Raw genomic sequence first — 21,687 nt, forward strand, 5'->3', positions numbered from 1 at the left:
CTTCCCATCTACCAAAAACATAGTAAGTTACTTAGCTCTTTCTTTTGCTTATCCTTTCCAGGATCCATTCATGAAATTATCCCACTACACATGTGAGGGAAGGAAGGGCTGTGCTGGGGACCTCTCAAATGTGGGAGATGGCAGAACTGTTCTACACATGAAGCTCATTAGGATGGTTCATGAGGACATTATTTCAGCTTACAAAGATCTCTCTCACTGATGTGATACGGATGGATTGTGGGTTCTCTAAGGGAGAAGCTGTGGCCACAGAGCTCTAAGTGGGCAAGTCTGGCATGCACTGAAGCAGCAGCATTCACAGCCATCTTTCTGCACAGGGAACCCACCTTCTCAGCTTCTTAAGACATGAAACCCAACTACTCAGCAAAAAGCATCTACTAGTGCCATGCACCACCTTGGTGAATAATACATGACATCTGCCCTCTAGGACCTCAAAATCTAGCACAAGAGACACAAGGAGCAAGTCAATGATAATTAAAGATAATTGAGGATGTAAGAAACTCAGAGAAAGGAATGGCCCATTTGCTGCCATGTTGGTTATTTCATTTCTGTATGAATTAGATATGAGATGCTCCCCAAAAGCTCATTTGTGAAACAATGCAAGAAAGTTTAGAGGTGAAATGGTTGGGTTCTAAGAGCCTTAACTTAATCAGTGCATTAATCCATTGGCATGGCTTAAGTGGACAGTAACTCCAGACAGGCAGGGTGTGAGGGGAAGAGGTAAGTCACTGCTCACCAGAGATCCCTCTGCTTCCTGATTGTTATGTTCTAAGCTGCTCATGGACCCAGAGCAATAGAATTGCCCATCTATGGACTGAGACCTCTGAAACCATAAGCCAAATAAACTTTTCCTCCTCTAACTGTTCTTGTCAGTTCTTTTGTTCACAGTGACAAAAAAAAAAAAACCTGACTAAAACAATTTCTAAACCATATTTATAAATGTGAAGCTAAATATTACATGGCAAAGGTAGATGCTGCATACACTCTTATGAGCATAGAGAATCCACAGCTAAACATCCTGCAAAAAAATACAAATTGATCAATATCTGCAACATTAATCACACAAATATCATTACCAGATGATGTAGAACTTAAAGGAAACCATCAAAGATGGAAAGTCAAGGGGTCAAGAGGGCTATCTATGGTCAACTACAGAAACATGTGCTGCTGCCTCCTTCTAAAGCAGGCTTTCCATGACATTGCCAACAAAGAACCCATGTACAGCCGAAGGAAGGAAATTGGTTTCCAAAACACATGTCATCTAACCCACACCCGGGCATACGACACTAACAACACAGCACTGGGCTTATTTGGTGCCATGTGTCCAAGGGACTCAAAGTCACTTGCCAAAGAAAATGCAATCCCTTCTGCCTCCCAAGCAAGCATAGTGCAGACTCCACATCATTAAGAAGCTCAAGACCATCTTCCATCTTCTGTTCTGTACTCTGAGGATACACCCTGGCTCTCAGATAAAGGCACTTTGCAATCAGAACTAGATATTTGAGTCATGCTTCAGTTTTTTGGTGTGTAGAGATAGAGACCTCCTTGGATCCAACTCATGAAACAGATTAGCCTTTCATGCAAACCAAAAATAATTAATATGCTTAATGAGAACTTCTTTCACTTAAAATTTCTACCAGCATGAAACCCTCTGTAATGTACCCATCCAGTTTTTATATCAATACAAGTGCTCCTCTTTAAATTCATATAGCAAGTTTGCATATCCTGTTTCCTAATTACCTCACGCAAAAAAAAAAAAAAAAATGGAATTTTGCCTTCACCTCTCTTGTTCATTAAAGCAAGTTTCAGGAAATACTTTGACATTTGATTTTTGAAAAACACATGCTGATTTAACAGAAAGTCCTAGAGATTCACTGCTGTTTATACTTAGGGAGAAACAAGTTAACATAAAATTATAGCTGTTTTTAACCAATCTATTTGAAGAAGGAAATATAAGGAAGCATTTTTAAAAATAAATTGCAATTCTGTATAACCTGGGTAGCAGTTGCTAAGAATGACCTCATAACACTCAAATCAGGGTGGTGAAGCAGAAAATACCTCAGACTCAAATGTACAGGTTTGCATCCATCATTGCTTTACGGAAATGAACCTCTCTGAACCTGCTACACTTACAACCCTGGAAGAGAAATAATGATCAGCCCTGCCTTGCTCACTTCATAGGGATGCTCTAAGACACCCAGAAGAAAATGTATATTGAAGTGCTTTGAAAACCACAAAGCCCCATACACAATGTAAGGAATCATCTTAATGTCCTTCCCTATAAAGACATTTTTTAATGACATGAATGCTTACCATTGTCTTTCTGTTTCTATTTTGAATAGACTGAAGAAATGCCCCAAAATCAACACTATAAAATCCAGGAATATATGCATATATACATACATATTCATTCATATTCTCTCTCTCTCTCTCTCTCTCTCTCTCTCTCTCTCTCTCTCTCTCTCTCTCTCTCTCCCTCTCCCTCTCCCTCTCCCTCTCCCTCTCCCACACACACACAAAAAAAAAAAAAAAAAGATAATTGCTGTTTTAGGACAATAGGGCCTATAAAGCATAAGATCCTAAAGAATCCCTCCATTTTAGAACTCATCTCAGTAAACATGTCTTTAAAATTAAGTTATCTTCTGTGCAATCCTACTCTTTGAAAGTGAGTGAAATACATAAGCTAAAGCATATTACCTTTGAAGAAGTAAAATACCAAAATCTGCATAAAGGGTCCAAAGAAGAAGTAATCTCAATAGAGAAATGCTTTCTTGAAAGAAGAAAAACAGGAGATGGCTTTGAGGACAGGCACCAGGTATGTGTAGACTGAGGAAAGACAGAACATGCTTGGAAGATACAGAAAAAATACCACTCTAAGGCCAGCAAAGACCCTTGGTAACCACCTAGCAACTTTCCCTAGGGAATTTATCAAGGATGCAGGTATGTTCTCTTCTCCTTGCATACTCTATAGCAGTTGAAATTTACTTTCCCAACCACCTTGCAGAGACAGACAGGTCAAAGGCAAAAAAAAAACCCTTCTTGTTCTCTGTCCTTGAGTGAATGGACAGGGATCCTACATGGTCCTAAACTTCACTTTGCACCTGTCCTTCCTCATCATAAAAGTGGAATAGAACAGTAACAGCCAACATCGGCCAGAGCTCGCCACATTTTAACCTATTAAATCCTCAATAATCCTCTGAGGTAGGTCCAGTTTACAGAAGAGGAAATTGAGGCACAAAGAGAAAAGACTGTTTGGCCAGGTCCTATGATATTATTTGGCATCATGGATTTAAACACAGGCAATGTGCTTTGGTGGCTGAACTTAACCTACACGTAAAACTGCCTAGGCACAAAACCCTTCCCAAGATGGGCTAGACATCCACAAAACCAGGCACTTTGGGAAGATCTTACACACATTTTCAAATTTATTCTCACAATGACATTGAGAGGAAAATTTTATTATCCCCAATTCAAGGGAAGACACTGGAATTCTAAGAGGGGATTTAACTGAGGCTTTTATGAACACCAAGAAGAGCATTCCAGGGTCTGAAAATCCATCCAGTTGCAAGCTCAATGCTCTTTAATATAGGGGTTCTGCTAACCTCCAGCCATCATTACACCGTCTTCTTACCCAGCCATTCCTTCATTTATTTTGCCAGGTAGTGAGGGTATAAGAGCAGTTGTACTATTTACCAGTTTTGTGACTTGGGCAAGTTACTCTGTGCCTGAGGTTCCTCATCTAAACAATGAGAACAGTACTGCAGCTAATTCATAGGAGTTTTATAAAAATTAAATGAGATGATGCATCTAAGACACAACAAACAGTGACTGGCATATAACAAATGGTGCGCAAATGTTTATTCAATGAATAATTGAGTGAAACATGGAAATTAAATTACATAAGAAAAATTCTTATCCTATAATAGCCACTCAAAAAGAAAAACATGATTAATTTATTATTAATGTCCTCTCCAACAGTCTAAACGTAAATTGAGTCTTAGGACCCAATCCAGTTTAACCTATAAACCCCTCAGAGACCAGCACAGACTCTTTGCATATTGGAGATGTTCAGAGTCAATGATTACAAGAGCTTTCACTGAACATACCTTAGAATAAAAATTTGATTCTAAAATAACTTCTCTCAAACTTTAGGAGCTTCAATTGTCCATTTTCACACAAATTTTTATCTTCAATTTGAAAATTATTACCCATAATTGAAGTCTCAAACATACTAAAAAAGGCTCCATTTAAAGTTCTTATTTATTTCTGATACATTTCTCAAGAAGTCAAGAAGAAAAATGATTTCCCAATATCCACACTTTTAAATGTTACCTTTATTTTCTCTATAAAGACTGACACATTACTTATAAAATCATTTATAGTGCACCAGGTCCAGATGGTAATCACAAGTACTTTCTGAGTCAGTCACTAGGGAGGAGAGAGAGATTTTTAAGACAAAGGATAGAGGACATTTGGTGTCAAGAGAAAATCCAGTGGCAGAACTACTTCAACTCAGACACTAAAGGAAAAAAACACAAGAGTACATAATTAAGGGTTTTTTTTTGGGGGGGGGGGGATGATGTATGTGTGTGTATATGCATAAACATAAATGCATATGTGTGTGTGTATATATATATGCATAAACATAAATGTGTGTGTGCATAAAGCATATACGTATGTGCAGATGTGTGGGTATGGGTGTATGTATACAAGCTGATGGAAAAAGCCCGGTATAAAACCCCTCTACCACAGGGCCGGAGAAAGTACCCATACCAGGAGCTGAGGAGAAGGGTGTGAAGGGTCCCCATGCAGCCATGGGACTGGAGGCTGGAAGACTAGTTCTTGTAGCCCAGCTCTACCATTAAACTGCCTACATGAAAGAGTCATTTCAACTCAGTTTTCTATTTCTAAGAACGGAGAACTCAGAACTGATGTGAGATTTAAGCAACAGCAGAGATCTGAAATTGTTTTGGAAATGTCTGTACAAACACAAAGGGACATTACCACTCATTTATTCTAATGCCTAGGAAAGCGACTTTTTGTCTGAGCCAACGTGCCTCAAGTGGAATCTATTCCCATCACAGCCCGCTTTCAGCGGTGGGGAAGAAGGGATGCGGACGATTTTCCAGAGAGGCAATGCTTTCTAATTTCTCTATTATTTCCAAAACAAAAAAGCAAAATCTTTTTCCCTCCTTTTGTTTTTCCAAATAAAAATAAATTATAACCCTAACTTGCTAATAAATGCAGGCTGGAGCTGTCCTTAAGTAAAAGCTTTTGATAACAAATTGCCTGTACTAACTGCTATTTTACTGCTGAATTTTTTATTGTTGCTTAAGCACAGCAATTATGCTAATAAGCCTGGGAGGATGGTACATCCAGTATTGAATCTGACAGATAAAATACTCAATAAAATGCTAATCTCACCTGAAAATTGGAATCAGACAGCCTTATTAGTATTTATGGATATGGCATCTTAAACATGTTTTTTTAAAGATGAATATATATGAAATCAATGTTGTCTCCTAATACAGCCTGCCATTTCTAGGCCCCTATATGCTTTAAATTCAAGATGACGATTACTCATTGCCTTCACTTTGCTTCTTGCCAGAGAAACAAGAGCTTATTGGCCATCTCTACCACATAAAGAATCAGACACTAAGATGACTTTTTTTTTTTTTTTTTGCCTTCATCTACCTCCCTCTCTCGCTCAGTATCCACCACCCTTTCCTCCCCGCTAAAAAAAGAGGGGGGTTGGGGGGAAGGTAAGAACTGTCTGTCAGAGCAGAAAGAGAAGGCAGATTTGACAGCAACAAGAACCATTTGTCAAACCATCTGGCTTCTCTCTTCACCTGACAGGAGGGAAGAGTGATGTGTCAGAAAGAGCAGAGAATTGAGAATCCAAAGAGTTGGCTTCTAGTCTTGATTTCTGCCGTTTCCTCAATGTATGACCTTGCCAGACCTCAGTTTCTTAAATAGTGACCTTCTGGAGCCCAGTGATTAAGTGCTAAGAGAAGTGTGTCTTCATGAGTTGCATTTCAAAAGGAGGGCTCAAGCCCCAGGGTCTATGAAGAACTGAATACTAGAAGCTAAGGTAGATGTGAGAGGCTGGTGGGAACCTGAGACATTTCAACCCGTGCTCTGATTTGCATGAGCACCCTCTCACTGATTATCTTCAATATTTATTTGAAATGGCACAAGCTGAAATTAGGAAACTCTGACAGCAGGCAAAACCTACCTGCTAGCTATCCTTGGAACTTAAAATGGCTTTTTTTTTTTTTAATACCAATACATTTACTTTTGAGGGACAAAAAAGTCAGTTGCCCATTTTAAATGACAGAAAATCATGAAATCTAAATAGTGCAATATTAATTACAAAAATAAAAATGTTCCCTCTATTTATTTCTATACCAACACCATAAAGCAGTAAGAGAGAAAACAATTGCCAAGAATAAGGAAACTGAGGACCAGAGAGGATTCTTTTCAACCAGGCAGAATAAGTGGGTTCCAGGGTCAGGAGAAGCAGTTTTGCCTTCTGACTAATTCCAGCATGTGGCCCAGCACATCACAGGGTCCTCTGGGTCACAAGTATGTTGATTCATTCAAAACCCAAATAATGGGTTGGGATATAGCTCAGTTGGTAGAGTGCTTGCCCTGCATGCACAAAGCCCTGGGTTCAATCTCCAGCACCACAAAAGAAGCAAGTTACAACTGAACAAGGACAGGAGGTAGTGGTGCCTCTGCACCTGCAGCCACACTCACCAAAAGGACTTCTCCCACCCCTTCAAGGATTCAGAGAGCTGACAACTTTCTGAGGAGATTTTTGTCTTCCTCTGTCAAAGTCCTAGGCTGGGGGAAATCAGGCTCACACTGAATTGAACATATTGTGACACAGCTCTCACAGGCTCAGTTCTCAGGATTCCAACTCACTCCAAGGCCCCTGGAAAGTCACTTCCCTCTATGGGCTTCCCTCACTCCATTTCCTCTTCTGAACTGGTGGGTCTTTTCAAAACATAAGAAGTTCCCTCGTGCCACTAGCAATAGGGAGGAAAAAAATGCTCCAAAAATACATAGAACTCGGGACAACTTAGAGGGACTTTACAAGCCTTGGTCCCATTAACCCTAAGCTCACACAGTGAGAGTTTCTTATTATCATGGAAAAATAAAGGCCTAGAAATTAAAAAATCCTCCCAGGACAACACAGTGAACTAGGAAATCTGTCTTATTAAAGTGACGCATCTTCCAGAGCTGACAAGGGCAGGAGTTCTGGTGCTTTGCACAAGGCAGGACAGAATCAAGCAGTCAGTAGATTCTAGAATCACTAACCACAACATTCTAAGACCCACACACCCACACACCCACACCCACAAAAGGAGAAGATGCTGGCCTTGCTGTAATGTTAAACATGTGCACAACTCACACAAGCTGACCAATTCACCACCCCGCCTACTGCTTTGCAAATGTAGAAATGGAATCCAAATCCTTTATCTTTATTATACTACGACCAATACTGCAATTTGCAAAGCACTGTCAAAACAAATTTATCACATAGAAATCATGATCCTCCAATTAGAGGGGACAAACTGAAGCACTAAGAAGTAGACTCACTTGCCCATTCCATACAGGTCTCTAGAAACAAGGCCAGAACCCACACTCAGGCCCCCTGACCTTCCAGACTTGTTTTCTCACCTGATTGGGTCACTTCTGAATTGCCAGTATTACCATTTTTTAGTCAACAACCAGAGCTGAAAGTCAGCTCTGAACTGAGACATCTCCCAACAGAGGAACGATTCGAGTCATACTTCGAGGAATAATTTCTGGGAAAGCAGAGGAGGTGATGCTATCAAACAGAGAAACTCAAAACTCCTACTCACTACCTGCTTGGGAGGGCAGGAAATGGGACTGAGGCCCGTTCTCTACATGTTCCCCCTGACCATTTCTGTCAATTGCAGTCATTACCAAACTTAGCAATGTGATCAAATGAAAGATGTTTCCCAGCTATATGGTCTTGGGTAAGTCCTCAGACTCCTTGGCCCTGTCACCAATACACTCATGCACACATGCACAGATACATATACAGATGCACATTTACACATGCACTTCCAACCATCCCTTCATTCTACTTAATGGGATGGTTTCTATAGAGAGCATCCACCCTTCTCCCCTTGCAGAATATCTAAGACACTGTATCCCACACTTTGACTCAACCCACTCACCTCTACCTTGGTCCTCCTGGGTATCATTCTGTTTCTTTTGCCTATTCTTCCTGGCGGCTTCTTGTCCCCAGCCCCACTTACCATTGCCCTAGATTAGGCCTGGTCACTACCACTGAAGGCAAGCATTAACTCACCAATTCATCACCAGCCTCAACCTTTCTCTTCCTACCATATCATTTCTGGATAAAATACTGCCTTCTCTCCAATACCTCCTCATCTGCAGGCTGTGAGAACACTCTCAACCACTTTTCTACACATGCTGTGGCTTATGCCTTCATAAAATCAGTGTTTCCGTACCAGGGTCTACTCTGTGGGTCTGGTTTCTAAAGAGAAACCAGGATCCAAGAAATCAATTTGGCCATAGAGGATAACTTCGGTCAACACCTCCGAAGTCCACTTCTCCAGTAAGCAGACCCATGACTTCAGAGCAGCCGGCTCTTTGGAGCAGTGCTGATGTGCATTGGGGCCTTTACATGCTCTAATCTTTATACCTTGGCATGCAAAGTATACTTAACTCCAAATTAAAGCCATTTAAACTGGGGCTCAGTGAGGTTTAATAACTCATTCTTACTGAAGTAATATAAATCATTCAAATTCAAGCAGCTAGCTATAGAAGCTGGGTTCACAGCAAGTACTTGTAACTTTGCTGGAATACTCCGTTGTTGAAAAGTACCAGGTCCTCTACCAGATGTTTCTCCTAAATGAGCTAAATTGATTTGCCTAACAACCCTCCCTAATAATTATCAGCGTTTCCATTTTACAAATCTGGAAATTAAAGTTCCATGTCATACAAGTCTCTCTTAGATTTAGAACTGGGAACCAAGCATCCTTGGATTGCTTTTTCTCTTTCCTCTGCTGCGCACATCCTCTTTTTACCTAAGTTCTCTGAAACAATTTAAATATAAAGGATTTTTATCTGTGTGAGTCACTGGATGCAACATTCATCTGCAAGTTAGGAAAAGGTGTTTCACAAGCAGCCATCAAGTTAAGAACCCAACAGCGCTGGTGAGCAGTGGATTTATGGAGTACATCATGTAAACAGGCTGACCCTGGACTGTTCCCAAAGGTCAGAATCATAAACAAAGCTGAATCTTTACTTAGTCTCACAAGTGCAGCACCTTAGCAACTCTGCCTTCCTTGTAACAGGGGCAACTGCAAAGTCTTCTTCAAGATCAATAATCAAAGCCAGAAATTCGGAGGTCGTCACGTAACCACTTCCTGTAACACTAACCTTTTCAGACAGGGCAAGGGTTGATACTCTAGGAACTTGAGAGCTGGAAATGAGATGGCACATTCTGACCCAACTTCTCTGGGAATGTCACCAGCATCTTAAGCAGGCACCCCCTCTCCTTCTGCCTAGAGAAAAACAGGATTAAGAGGAGCTGGGGAAAAGCTGAGGGCTACTCATACAAGCTGGGCTCCTGAGCCCAGTTCCCAGAGGCCCTTCTGGTTCCCTGGGTTAGTTGCACTTAACCTTACATAGCACAGCCTTCTCAGTAATTCAATTTAACAGTTACAGAATGCCTGAAAGGCCAGCCACTGAGCCAGGCTGTGAAAACTCAGAGGTATCCTCTGATCAGAGCCCAGAAACAGACACCAGCCATCAAAACACGCACTGTGTGTGTGTGTGTGTGTGAGAGAGAGAGAGAGAGAGAGAGAGAGAGCGAGAGAGAGAGCGAGAGAGAGCGCACTTCTCAAAGTACAAACTGCATGGTAGGGACAAGACAGGAGAGAGAAGCTCATTCCAAATGGAAAAGCTGATGTTTCTGAGAAGGTAGAATTTGAACTGGGTCTGAAGGAAGCTGCTTATCAGAGAGGGCCCTTCAGAAAGGATGGCCCTCCCATAGGGTGAGAGGTATGAACATGCGGTAACAGGAAGGAGTCAGGGAGGAGGTGTGAAGGCTGCCTGAAGTCAGAGGTGCAAAGGCCTCTGAGCAAGCACAACACCTGTGTCAGGGACACCTGGAAGTAAAGAAAACACACTAGAGGTCACATGACAGAAATTCTGAGCTCACTGGTCTCAGGGGCACTTCCTACCCTTCCAGCAGTCCAGACAGATAAACGCAAATGCAAGCCAACTTCCTATATCACCCCTGCATACAGGACAAGAAACTACACAAGACATGGGTCACTTATAGGCCACCATGGCCTTGTGAGGCTGAACAATGATATCACTGAGATATAACTTGAAAGCTGGGGAGAGCTCCAGTGTTAAAGACTAGGAAGCAGGGGCCCAATAAATGTTTTTGATGGGGTCCTGACAATTCGTAGACAAGAATAGGTGGCCAGAGCCTGCTTCTCCAAGGGCCTCTAGCATCAGGTAAATGCCTGGTTACTGAGACTAAGCTAAGGCAAGAGATAAAACATGAAAAATAAAAAAAAAAAGAGGAGAAGGAGAATAGAATAAAGAGGAGGAAAGAAGGAAGAAGAAAAAGAAGAAAGGGGAAAGGTAGACAGTAAGGGAGGAAGGGTGAGGGAAGGGAACAGAAGACAAAGGTAAATGAGGAAATGGTGAAGGAGGCAGATAAATAAGAAGGGGAAGGGAGGAACAATAAAAGAAACAAAGGAAGGAAAAGGAAGAAAAGTCTTAAGTCTATGGTAAGAAGAGGGGAAAGCAGTACAGGTACCCCGCTGTCCGTGGCTATAAGGACAATGATATGTAGGTCAACAGGGTACTGAAGCTCCGAGAAACTGTTTCAACATTGGTAGTTGTGATATTTTATGAAAGAACAAAAGAAAAAAATTTGAATAAATAAATTTTGAGGGTTTTTTTAACCAAAAACTATCTTACTTATAGATATGTAAGTATTGGAAATAAAAATAGACAAATACCAAAATTATTAATGATGACTACTAATTCATGGGAGAAAAAAATAAGGGGGGACTGGGTGGGGTTCAGCAAGTTGCAAAATGCTCACAAATTCTTCCCCCTCCCTGCAACTTCCTCTTTGAAACACAGCTTTGGAGCTTTTGCCACCAAGATGCACACTCTTTCTCCATCCACATTACTAATAAGTCATGTTTATTCTTGTACCCATAAATCCATCCAGTTTACATGTTTTCAACTGATCCAAAACCATGTAAAAGATTTTTAAATGCTTTACTTAAATTTCTTCCTACTAATAATAATTATGGCAACATTTATTAAATATTTATTATACGCAGGTTTTTGCTTTGAGCATTTCCCATACGTTATTTCATTTGAGCTCCACGGAGGAATCCTTTGTGAGCCCCATGATTAGCCAGAGAAGGAAGCTGAGTCACAAAAATTAAACAACTTAGCAAAGGTCATGTGGCTACAAAACTGACAATCTTGGATTTCAATCCAGATGATCCATCTCCAAAGCCTGCACCCTCTACACTATGTCTGTGATATTTCAATCCAACAGCTCGTTAACCCAAACAAAAAGGGAAATGGCTAAGTGACCCTGTCCTGGCTCCTGGTGAACACTACTTCCTTTCATCCAATCATAAATCATCTGTCTACTAAGCCATCCTAGAACCATACCAGGAATCACAATGAAGTCAGCAGATTCTAGACTCCGGATACCTGTTTTTTTGATAACTGATATTTATTTCCTCATCTCCTCACTTCTGGCATTTCTGCTGATTTCCAGGTTTCCTCAAAATTACTGGCAGCAGTTCCCCGTCAGAAGTTCTGAATCCTGAGATGCAGTGAGAGTGGCACACAAGCTCTGCAATCATCTCAGCAAAGTGAAGGGCTCCCCCACCACCTCCTCACATGTCAAGGGCATGCATCGGTTCCTTCTCGGTGATGTCGATTCCACCTTTTGTGGACCAACCCCCTCCACTGGACAGAGATGACTGACAGGCAAAAAAGCAGCCAGGCAGCTCTGCTTTCTGTTTTCTGGGCCATTACATCACCCTCCCCAGGTTACAAAAATGGTAGGCATTCCCACAAAAGGACTCCCTCTTCTGGAGAGCATTCTAATCCCACCCATGCCCAGGAGGTAACTGAAAATGGAAGGCCATGATTGGCTGCCAATGACGTCATGGCTCTATAGGCCTGATTAAACTCTTAATTAATCAAATGACTCTTTATTTCTACACCTAACTCCACAGACAAATAACCACAAAGAGAAACAACACAGGGTGAAGGTAGTAAGAAAGCATAGCTTCTGGCTCAGGTAGAAGAGAAAAACCATTTGCTGGAGTTACCTGTCATTAAGTACGATCCGGTCACCAGGTGGGGACATACAGTTCTCTGTATTAAATTAGAGGAATGATTCAAAGGGGACCAGTTTCAGCTGACAAGAGCAAGAAGAAAATCAATTTCAGGTTGCCAGGACAACTAGACTTTTCCTGCAAGAATAAATTTGATACAGCCCTAAAATCTGACAACTAAATGTTGCTTCACATTACATCACATCCCTAAAACGTGTGTTGAACCAGTGAGATAATCAAGCCTGCTAATTACTTTCTACAACACCCATAAGATATAGAATTGATGGTCTTGGCTCCGGTCTGATTTTCCTCTAGCAACTCTACTCACCATCTCAGTTTTATAGTGAATGAGATTGTATGCTTCCTAAAACGAAGCTGAAGGCACATCATTGTCAGTTAGTCCTTGAGCCCGAGAAAAAGGAAGGTGAGCATCTTTTAATACAAGTTCCCTAATGGTTTAGATCTATACCCATGTTCTCTGTCATATAATTCACTGGCTACACAGGGTTCCGGAGAAGTCCAAAGTCATTCAGTTGTATTTAACACCATGTTGGCTCTAAAGTGACCTTGGAGAAAACTCTTTTTTAACCAGAGGCAAATCTGAGACATAGGTGAGCAACTGCTCAAAGTCAGTAAAACTGGGCAGCCGTGGAGTCAGGACTGGAATTCAGCTCTGTAAATAACAGCTTCTGTGTCATTTTCTTAAATAGCCACCATCATTTCACCTCTGCCTTAGAGACTGAGAACTGAAGTTAAGTCCACTTGATTTCCTTCTAACCCACATGAGACAATAGCCTCAAATGACCTTATCCCAGGAGGTCAGAGCCCTGAACCCAGATCCAATATTATCTAGTGAGATGAGCCTTCTCTATGCATTTACATTCTCGGAAGACTGAATATCAACTTATCTCCAGGGGCTATTAAAAACAAGAACAGCTCATAAATCACTGGAAAGCACTTTGCAAATGTAAAGTAATACAAAAATGCTAAGCACCAATACTATAAGTGTTCCAGGCTGAGGCAGTTCCCTGGAGAGTATGAGGAGCTCACAGGGGCCAGGATATATCACAAGGCCTCCACAATGGTCCACTGAGAAGATGCAAAGGCCATGCCTCTCTCCAACCTCACTCTCCTTTCTCAAGTTGCTCCCAAATTCTCAAAAAAGTCTAAAGTCTTAAGATCTTGTTATAACATATTGTATTATGATGGACATGCAAAAAAAAAAAAAATTTTTTTTAAAGACACCGAGAAGACATTTGAATCCAACAGCTCTGTGTACAACCCCAGACCATGCACAAGAAAGCAATGTCAAAACGATGAACCTATTAGAAGGGACCTGTCAGTGAATTCGGTCTTGAGAATCAATTCAGATACTGAGAGGTCAGAAGCATATGACACACATGGAAGGTTGCTGGCTACAGGCACCACCACAGGAAGAAGTGAGGACAGAGCTCTCCCTCCAGCCCTGCACACAGACCTCAGTCCTCAGCCGTGCACAAGGTAAACAGAGTTGGGCAGGAGAAGAAACCAGGGGTGAAGAGAGCATAAACAAAATCAAAGGCTGCTGTCAGAGAGATCTCATTTCTAACCTAATCCTGCCGTTACAGGCTATGTGACTTTGGAGAAGTTACTTAAACCTCTCTAATCCATCCATAACTCACCTATCCAATATGAATAACTAGTAGCTACTAGATGGGCTGGCTTTAAGGATTATATGAAATGAGATACTGAAAGTACAGGTGTAGGGCCTGACACAGAATGTGTGTGAAAATAAATGCAAATTATCATGCTAATGATGCAAGGCTCTAAAGAGGGGCAAAGGGCTAGAAACCAGCATGAAACAAAGGCAGGAGGTAAAGTGTGAAGTTAGAGATCTATGTCCTGAGAATGAAAAAGAAAATATTTTCTGCCACAAGCACTGCCTTGCTTTTTGCTAAGGCATAATCACTGGCCCTAATTTAGAGTGGATCACAATACCCCATGGATGGTCAGGCACCTGCAAACCTCAAGCTTTAGTAGAAATCCGAGGAGAGTATCATCCAACTACTTGGTCAATAGAGAGGTCAGGTCTCTGCATTTGAGCCACTGAAATCTAGGACTCAGTGTCAAATGTGACTCGTTTCTCTTTTCAAAATAAGAAACTAGTTTTCAGAGGAGGAAAATGTTCTCCTGGTCCCCCATTCATTTAACAAATTTCAACCACACTAACATGGTCCATGTCACCTAGGAAAACTAAGAAATGGGTAAAATAACTCAGTACAGAAAAAGTTCTATTAAGTCTATTATCAAATTCATTTATTTATTATTAATTAGTGTTAAGGAAATTCTATTAAGTCCAGTCCAAATAAAGAGATACGAGACTTCAGAGAAAAGACAGAAGTCCTGTTGAGTTGAATATGCTGAGGCATTTGGGTCACCAGGCCTGGCCTTTAGGTCACATCCATTTCTTCAGATGGATCCTGATAATGCAGTAGTGCTGGATTCAGGCCACTAGCCACTCTTCCCTTCGGGTTCTCTGATTTACAGCATAGGCACGTGCGTACCACCCCATGCCCGGAGCAAGAGAGCAGGGAGGGCATAGGTATGAAGGTGGATTCTGCCGGGGCAGCTTCATCTGCACCATTAACATTGCAAGAAGCACAGGCAGACACAATAGGAGTAAAGAAGAAAACAAGAGGAAAACACGGGTGTCTTGGTAAAAGTAAGAGAGAAAGCAGTGTTGAGTCAGGTTACTCAGAAGGAAAAAAGAGAGAGAGAGAGAAGGAAGAAAGGTCTAAATGAAAAAGCTATTGTGTTCTGTTTGTCTCTTTAAAGCATACTTCTGTCATGTTATTTTTTTTTAAATCATACTTCTGTTAAATCCTTCAAACATTAACTCTAGCAGACCAGCACCTATAAAAGTACCTATAAAAAAAAAAGTACCTATAAAAGTACCTGAAATACAATAGGTGTCCAATAAATATTTACTGATTGAATGAATAATGGCCAGTTAGAGTGGAATCTCATGACTAAGAAGAAAAAGGCTTTTAAAGTCACCCAGGAGAATAGCAAGATTCTGTGTACGCTTCTACTTGCTTTAACAAGGCAGATAATGCGGGTGAAAACATAGTGGGTGACTCCTGGTGGCCAGCTGTCATTTATTCATCAAATTTGAATAAAACTGACCTGAAACCCAGGACAAAGGAAAGGCAGGCAATTTGCTTGACAAAGTTCCAAGAAGAAAATCAAGGCCTCTCTGGGAGGAGGCAGAGAATCTGCGGAGAAGTACCCTGTACAGCCAAATGAGGTTCTACTCCGAAACCAATAATACGAAGCCAGAAGGGCCCTGGCCAGTCTACTATGTCCTTTGGGAAAAGGTGCTAACATGTACCTCTTAAACTACCATGTGCCCTGGAACTAAAAGAGGTCACTACTGATTTCTTTAAGGACACAGTAGTCGGGAAAGGCATCAGAATCTGGGAAGGACTGAATTTAAGCTCTTCTAGGCTTGCCTGTCACTTATAGTGATCCTGCAGTCAGACTCCTAATACCAATGCAAGGATTAATTCCTAGAGAATTCAGAAAGTAAACATTTCCCCATGAGAAAAATACGGTGACTTGGAGGTAAAAGTATTCTTTACAAAGTGATGATAGGAATCAGTCTCAACCAATTCACTCCTCTACCATAAGCTCTCTCAGAAGCTCCTATAGCCTGCAAGGTCGGCACTTCTTTCTGTGGCTGTGCCTAATCTTGAAAGGCCGTTATTATTTATTACATATGAAGCACTTTCTATCTGCAGAGTGCTTTGGAATCGGTTTTTATTAGTTACTCAGCATTCTTAAATCTAAACACAGCTAAAGCCCTGGTGGAGGGCAGCAAAGCCCATGATTCACTTACTCATCACACTTGATGGGTCCACATTCTTCCCCCAATGACTGGACGAGTTGAATAGGAACAGAGAGAGCAGCAAGATGAAAAATCCAATTCAACTGAACTCTCTTTTTCTGAGGCCACCTGGCACTGGGCTGGGTGTTTGGAGTTACAGGAGGAGGATATACAGAAATAAACTTAACACTGCTCCTGACCTCACAGAACTTATAGTCTTGGGCTATCTGAGAAGAACTTTGTGGTCCCCTTTGTGGTTCTAAGAAAGTATAAATAGGTTTTAAGAATCATGTGCAAGAACACAGAACATGTTCCTATATGACTCAAAACTTAAGGAATTATGTAGATATAATTCCGGGACCAAAAATGGAATCAAAGGGAAAGAATACAGAATGAGCTTACTTCCCCAATTTATAATTTCCAGAATTAAGTTACGAAGCCCTAAATCACAGAAGGAGAAATTTTAAGGCAAATGAGAGTCAATAATTGAGAGAAGAATGCACAGAGTGCCAACCCACGAAACTTGCTCTAAGAAGAAAATATACATTTCAGAGAAAGGTTTAGTTTTCATAATGCCATTTAATGGTTTTACAAACAACTATTAATGGAAGTCACAAATTATCTATAAATATCTCTAAATACTGAACGTTACAGCCTCTGGACCAATGACTCTTCACTAAAATATATCTCGTGTGATAGATGAGAACTTACTAACTGTATGAATATCAGAAAAGAGACTGAAGGTCGACAGGGGAGATGGGATTTATTTAAGTTTTAAATTCTTTCCAGCCCTCAGTTCATGGTTCACTTCTACAGATCAAATATTAAATATTCAAGGCATATTAGTTCTTTGTTGCCTTCAATATGTGAAAGTACACCTGCATGTGTGAGCAGTCAGCAAGCAAAAATCTTCAATCCTGTTACCTGTCAGGGTACACGAGTTGATATCTCAGCTGTGAAAGTTAACTAACATCACCCCACTAATCACCAGGAGTGATTCATCAAATACTATGACCCACACGACTCCCAACTCATTAAAATACCACCCTCTACCATGCTCTGGCTGTGCGTATGGGGTGAGGGCTGAGTGTGTCTTGATCCTTCTTTACCAGCTAAGCTGTAGCTTCAAAAATCAGGACGCAAGCATAAAAGTACTAGACAATCTCTGTTGTGCCACCTCTTCACCATGTGACACTGGATGGTTTCTTCACTTTATTTGAGCATCACTCAACTCATTAGTAAAATAAGGGTAATGTGCCTTAGCCTGCCACACTCATGGGCCTGTTATAAGGATCTGATGAGTTAATGAGTGTGAAAGGGGTTAGTCCACTGCAAAACCTTCAGAAGCCTACGTCACCTATCTTACTCCCCAAAGGATTAGTCATGGTCAATAAATTATTACTGTTTATATGATTGGTCTTTCCTGTGGTTTTTCTTATAATAGCAAGAAGCATTTGTAACCATTAAAATTTATGTTTTTCACTGAAGCAGAAGATACATTGCTTTCAGTGTCCCTAAATCTCCCCAGAACCACTTGTAGAGTCTGCTACAGAACCCCCGAATCCTGGTTTAGAATCCTGATTTATTTTCAGTTCCACTCCTGACCCATAGACTCCGCCATGTCATAGTGTGCAGTTTCCTATTCTTACACACACATGTACCTCTGTAGTACAAAGAGCTCACAGAGAATTCAAAGTGAAGATGAATGCCACACATAGAAGCAAATACTGGGCCAAAGTTGGAACTAGGCTGGGAATGGGGCAGAATGCCACACTCAAAAATCTACTCCTAATTATGGTGAGCAGGTACCCACCAGGGGGGGATCTTGTGTTATCCAGGGGGTAATGGTATGCTCAGAATTTTGTGCAAGCTGACTAGCTCAATATCACTCAGGATATCAAAACAAGCTGGAAGTACATTAAATTCAGGCTTTATGAGCTAGAAGAGGATTTGCAGACCCACTAGCACCTCCACTGGCCAGATACAGAAATCAAGGACCCCAACCACAAAGCCTGTTCCATCAGTCTAGGGCAAGTATGTGGCACAGCTGCCATTGGAACACAGATCTTGTATCATCCCCCCCCCCCCTGCCAGGAACCCCTCTGCTTACAAGAACTCGTCTCCCTCCTTCTCTTTGCATGACTCGTGGCTGTGCTGTGGTCAGCTTCCAGCAAAGGGGAATCTGAAGCAAGTTAAGGCAGAGCCTGAGAGGCTAGCTGGCTCTTCATCCTCAGCATGCAGGAAGGGGACTCATGGGTGCTGCTACACTACCATGGCTTCCTCAGAGAAGTGACTTTCCAGTCACTCACTGTGCACAAGCTAGGGACACAAGCTGCCATCAATACATGCAAGCCCAAGGACCAGGATACTTTGTCAAGGAATAAGGAACCTCCCTTTATCTCAGCAGAGAAGGGAAATGGGAGAGGTGGACTTTGGCTAGAACCTTCTTCAAAAGGAGTGGAAAATTACAAACTTTTCTAACAAGACTGTTGTAGTCTGTTGACAATAGTCTGCAGAACCCAGACAAAGAGGAGCGTTTAAAATCATGCCTTGTCTCCTAGAGTAAAAAGGACTACAGTCCACTCCAGGGCCAGAGTTTTGCAATTCTATTTCTTTTTAACATCTGTGACAACCGAGTGACTCATCCAATTACTGACTGGGAAACCAACACCTCAGTTTTACATCCCTAGTTCTGTATCTACAGGTGTGAGGAAGCTGTGGGATCTGCCTCCTGCTGGTCCCACTTCTCCCACAGAGAAGGCTGAATGTGTCATGGAAGCAGACAACTAACAAGGCCATTAAAAAGCTGCATTTGCTAACTGGACACCTGTTCCCGCAACTATGTATTGGACATATCCCCACTGTTTCTCCAGGAACAAGGACAAGTGGAGGAGGAAGAGCATGAAGATACAGGAAATGCATTCATCACTACCCAGAGCAAGAAATCACCTGCCTAGTAAAGGATAATAATGCATCCAAAACATACTTAAGGAAATCACAAAGAAAAATTCAAGATCAGGATATGTCTTTAAAAGTTCAAACCACAAAATGCATTGGGAAGAATCAGAAAATACTTTCTGCAGGGAACTCCACAGGAACTGGAAAATCTCGGGCAAAATTAGAACCAAAGAAAACAGAAACAGTAGAGATCTTGGAGATCATCAAATCCAACCCACTACTTTGCCATTGAAAAATACAGGCCAGGAAGAGAGAGCGAGAGAGAAGAGTTTCACAGTTGGATAGCAGTCGAATTGGGCAGAGAACCCATGTCTGCTGACTGTAAGAATAATTTTTTAGTCCACACCCATGCTAGCATGGACTTGAACACTTACTCCAAATTAAACCGACATGTGACTAAAAAGAAAAAAGAAAATAAACTGTTCCTTGTGGCAGACGCTTGGAACATTGGCTTCTTTCTGGAAACTTCACAGTTCATGTTCTGCATAACATGGAAATCAATGAGGGTCCTGTTTTGTCAGTTGCGTATGCACATTTCTGAGGAATGCATTGTATGTCTGGCATTCTCCCTCAACTGCCTCTCCTGTTCCTCTTTTTGCCATATATGGCACTGAGCTCCAAAGTCTGGGTCACAGAATTCAGGCCTCGGTATGAATGCAATCTGCTTTCTGAGCTGTTTGTCTTTACTGGAAACCCACTGAATCCATCTAGGAAACATTTACTAAAATGCAAAAGGCAGGGAGAAAGAAATTGATTCACACCCTGAACTTGGAAAGGAAAAGACAAATTTCTGTTGCTCACCCAAAGGTATATGAACCAGATTCTGAGACGATGGCAAGTTTAATGAACGTAGGAGGCTTTCTTTCTCTAGAATTGTCTATGTGTGTGTGTGCGCACACGCACGTATTTGGGGACAAGGTTTGTTCTAACATAAGTAAAAGAAAGAAAAAAACTGAGACCAAGAAAACACAAGAAGTAAGCAGTAAGCCTATCAGAACACAGATTGGGCATTTGTCTTTTTTGATATGATATCATTATTTCTTCATGTGGTGTCTGACTTTAAAACTTTTGGAAATTGCATTTCAGAAGCAGAAAATCTCTTTGAAATATCCCTGCAATTGTCATCCCAAGTTAAAACAAAAATTTATTCGGTATCTATAATTGTAAATGACATAATTTTAAAGGAATCTTAGAGAATTCATTGTTCACACTCCCTAGATGTGTGACTTAGAATGATCTGAGCAGAAAGGGTTAGCTATTTTGCTATTAGGCCCCAAGAATAGAAATAACTTGCCCAACAGCACATAACTAACAAGGAGAATGGAGGACTCATGATTTCAACAAGGAACATATAAAATCTAAAAAGGAGGCAGAAGGAATAGCATAGATACTTTGTGGTATCCACAAGCAAAAAAGGAAAACAGCTACCTGCTAACCCTAACAGTGTATGGTACTCACTATAGCACATGGTCACCCACAGGCTAGCTTTAGTGTTCCAAGAACGTACTTTTTGTCTTCTTATGAGGACTGAGGATGGGCAAGGATCACATCCTATATTTGAAAAAACCCTGGAGGCAGGGGATCCAAATTAGAATCTTAGATCCATCAATTCTGTGAAGTAGAACCCTTAGCAAGCTATTTATCTGCTGTACATCTTTAGTCATTCCTCTACATAGTGGGCATAATCGTTTCTACCTTATAAAGAAGTTGAAACAATTAAATTGGCTTTTTGTAAAGTATCCACCTAGCAGTGTTTAATATATAAGTAAGCACTTGATAAATTGTACCTGTTAATAGCATTCATAATTCCTGAAGGAGAATGAATGGTTGGTGCAATGGCATGAGCCAGTGAGCCTAAGCTTCCCATTCCCACAGTTCTCCCCAACCTAACTATGAACTTGGGCAGACACATAAAATCTCATTGAGTCTCTTTAGCTTCAGAATTGTTGTGAAGCACAAATGAAATCTCCCTTGGGGAAAAAAAAAAAAAATCTTCAGAAACTGCCCTGCAATATGAACATATAAAGTATGATTACAAAGGTCAGAAACTTTTGAGGGAATAGCACAGTGACAGATGAATGCTATACTGAATGAATTCCAGAGGAGGAAGGAAAGCCCATGCTCCACCTTCCTCTTACAGAGCAAACTTGGCAGTTAAAAAACTTTTCTTAAAGATAGTTTGAATGCCAGGTTCTTCTTCTCATAGAGGTTCCTAAGCACGCGCCCTTATCCCAGAGCCCCAATATGGGGCAGACTTTCCTAAGACTGCAGCTCCCCTGCTCAGTGCAATGTGATGCATAGTAATGATGGGCTACATCCAGCTGCCCAGAGGATGACCAGAAGGCACCCTGCTGAGAAGAATCACCCAAAGTGAGCAAGCATAAAGAAGAGCCCATGTCCTGTCACCATCAAAGGTCAAGTCTTCCTGATCTGTACACGTGCCACTTT

At 41.3% G+C, this 21,687-nt stretch overlaps 1 protein-coding gene across 17 annotated transcripts in view; it reads right to left on the reverse strand.

Moving 5' to 3' along the window:
• Nucleotides 1-21,687, reverse strand: part of Lpp (LIM domain containing preferred translocation partner in lipoma) — a 663,875-nt gene that overhangs the window by 541,140 nt on the left and 101,048 nt on the right. For 2 of the 17 annotated variants that reach the window (XM_058585070.1, XM_046462632.2), the window contains exon 3: nt 9,463-9,587. The exons of the other annotated variants lie outside the window; for them this stretch is intronic. The gene's annotated coding sequence lies outside the window, so the exon portion shown is untranslated. The remainder of the gene's footprint in view (nt 1-9,462; nt 9,588-21,687) is intronic. 17 annotated transcript variants of the gene reach the window in all.

The sequence above is a fragment of the Marmota monax genome, unplaced genomic scaffold (genome assembly GCF_021218885.2).
Source record: "Marmota monax isolate L192 unplaced genomic scaffold, Marmota_monax_Labrador192_F-V1.1 WCK01_AAM20220418_F8-fsc00100, whole genome shotgun sequence".
Taxonomy (NCBI): Eukaryota; Metazoa; Chordata; class Mammalia; order Rodentia; family Sciuridae; genus Marmota; species Marmota monax.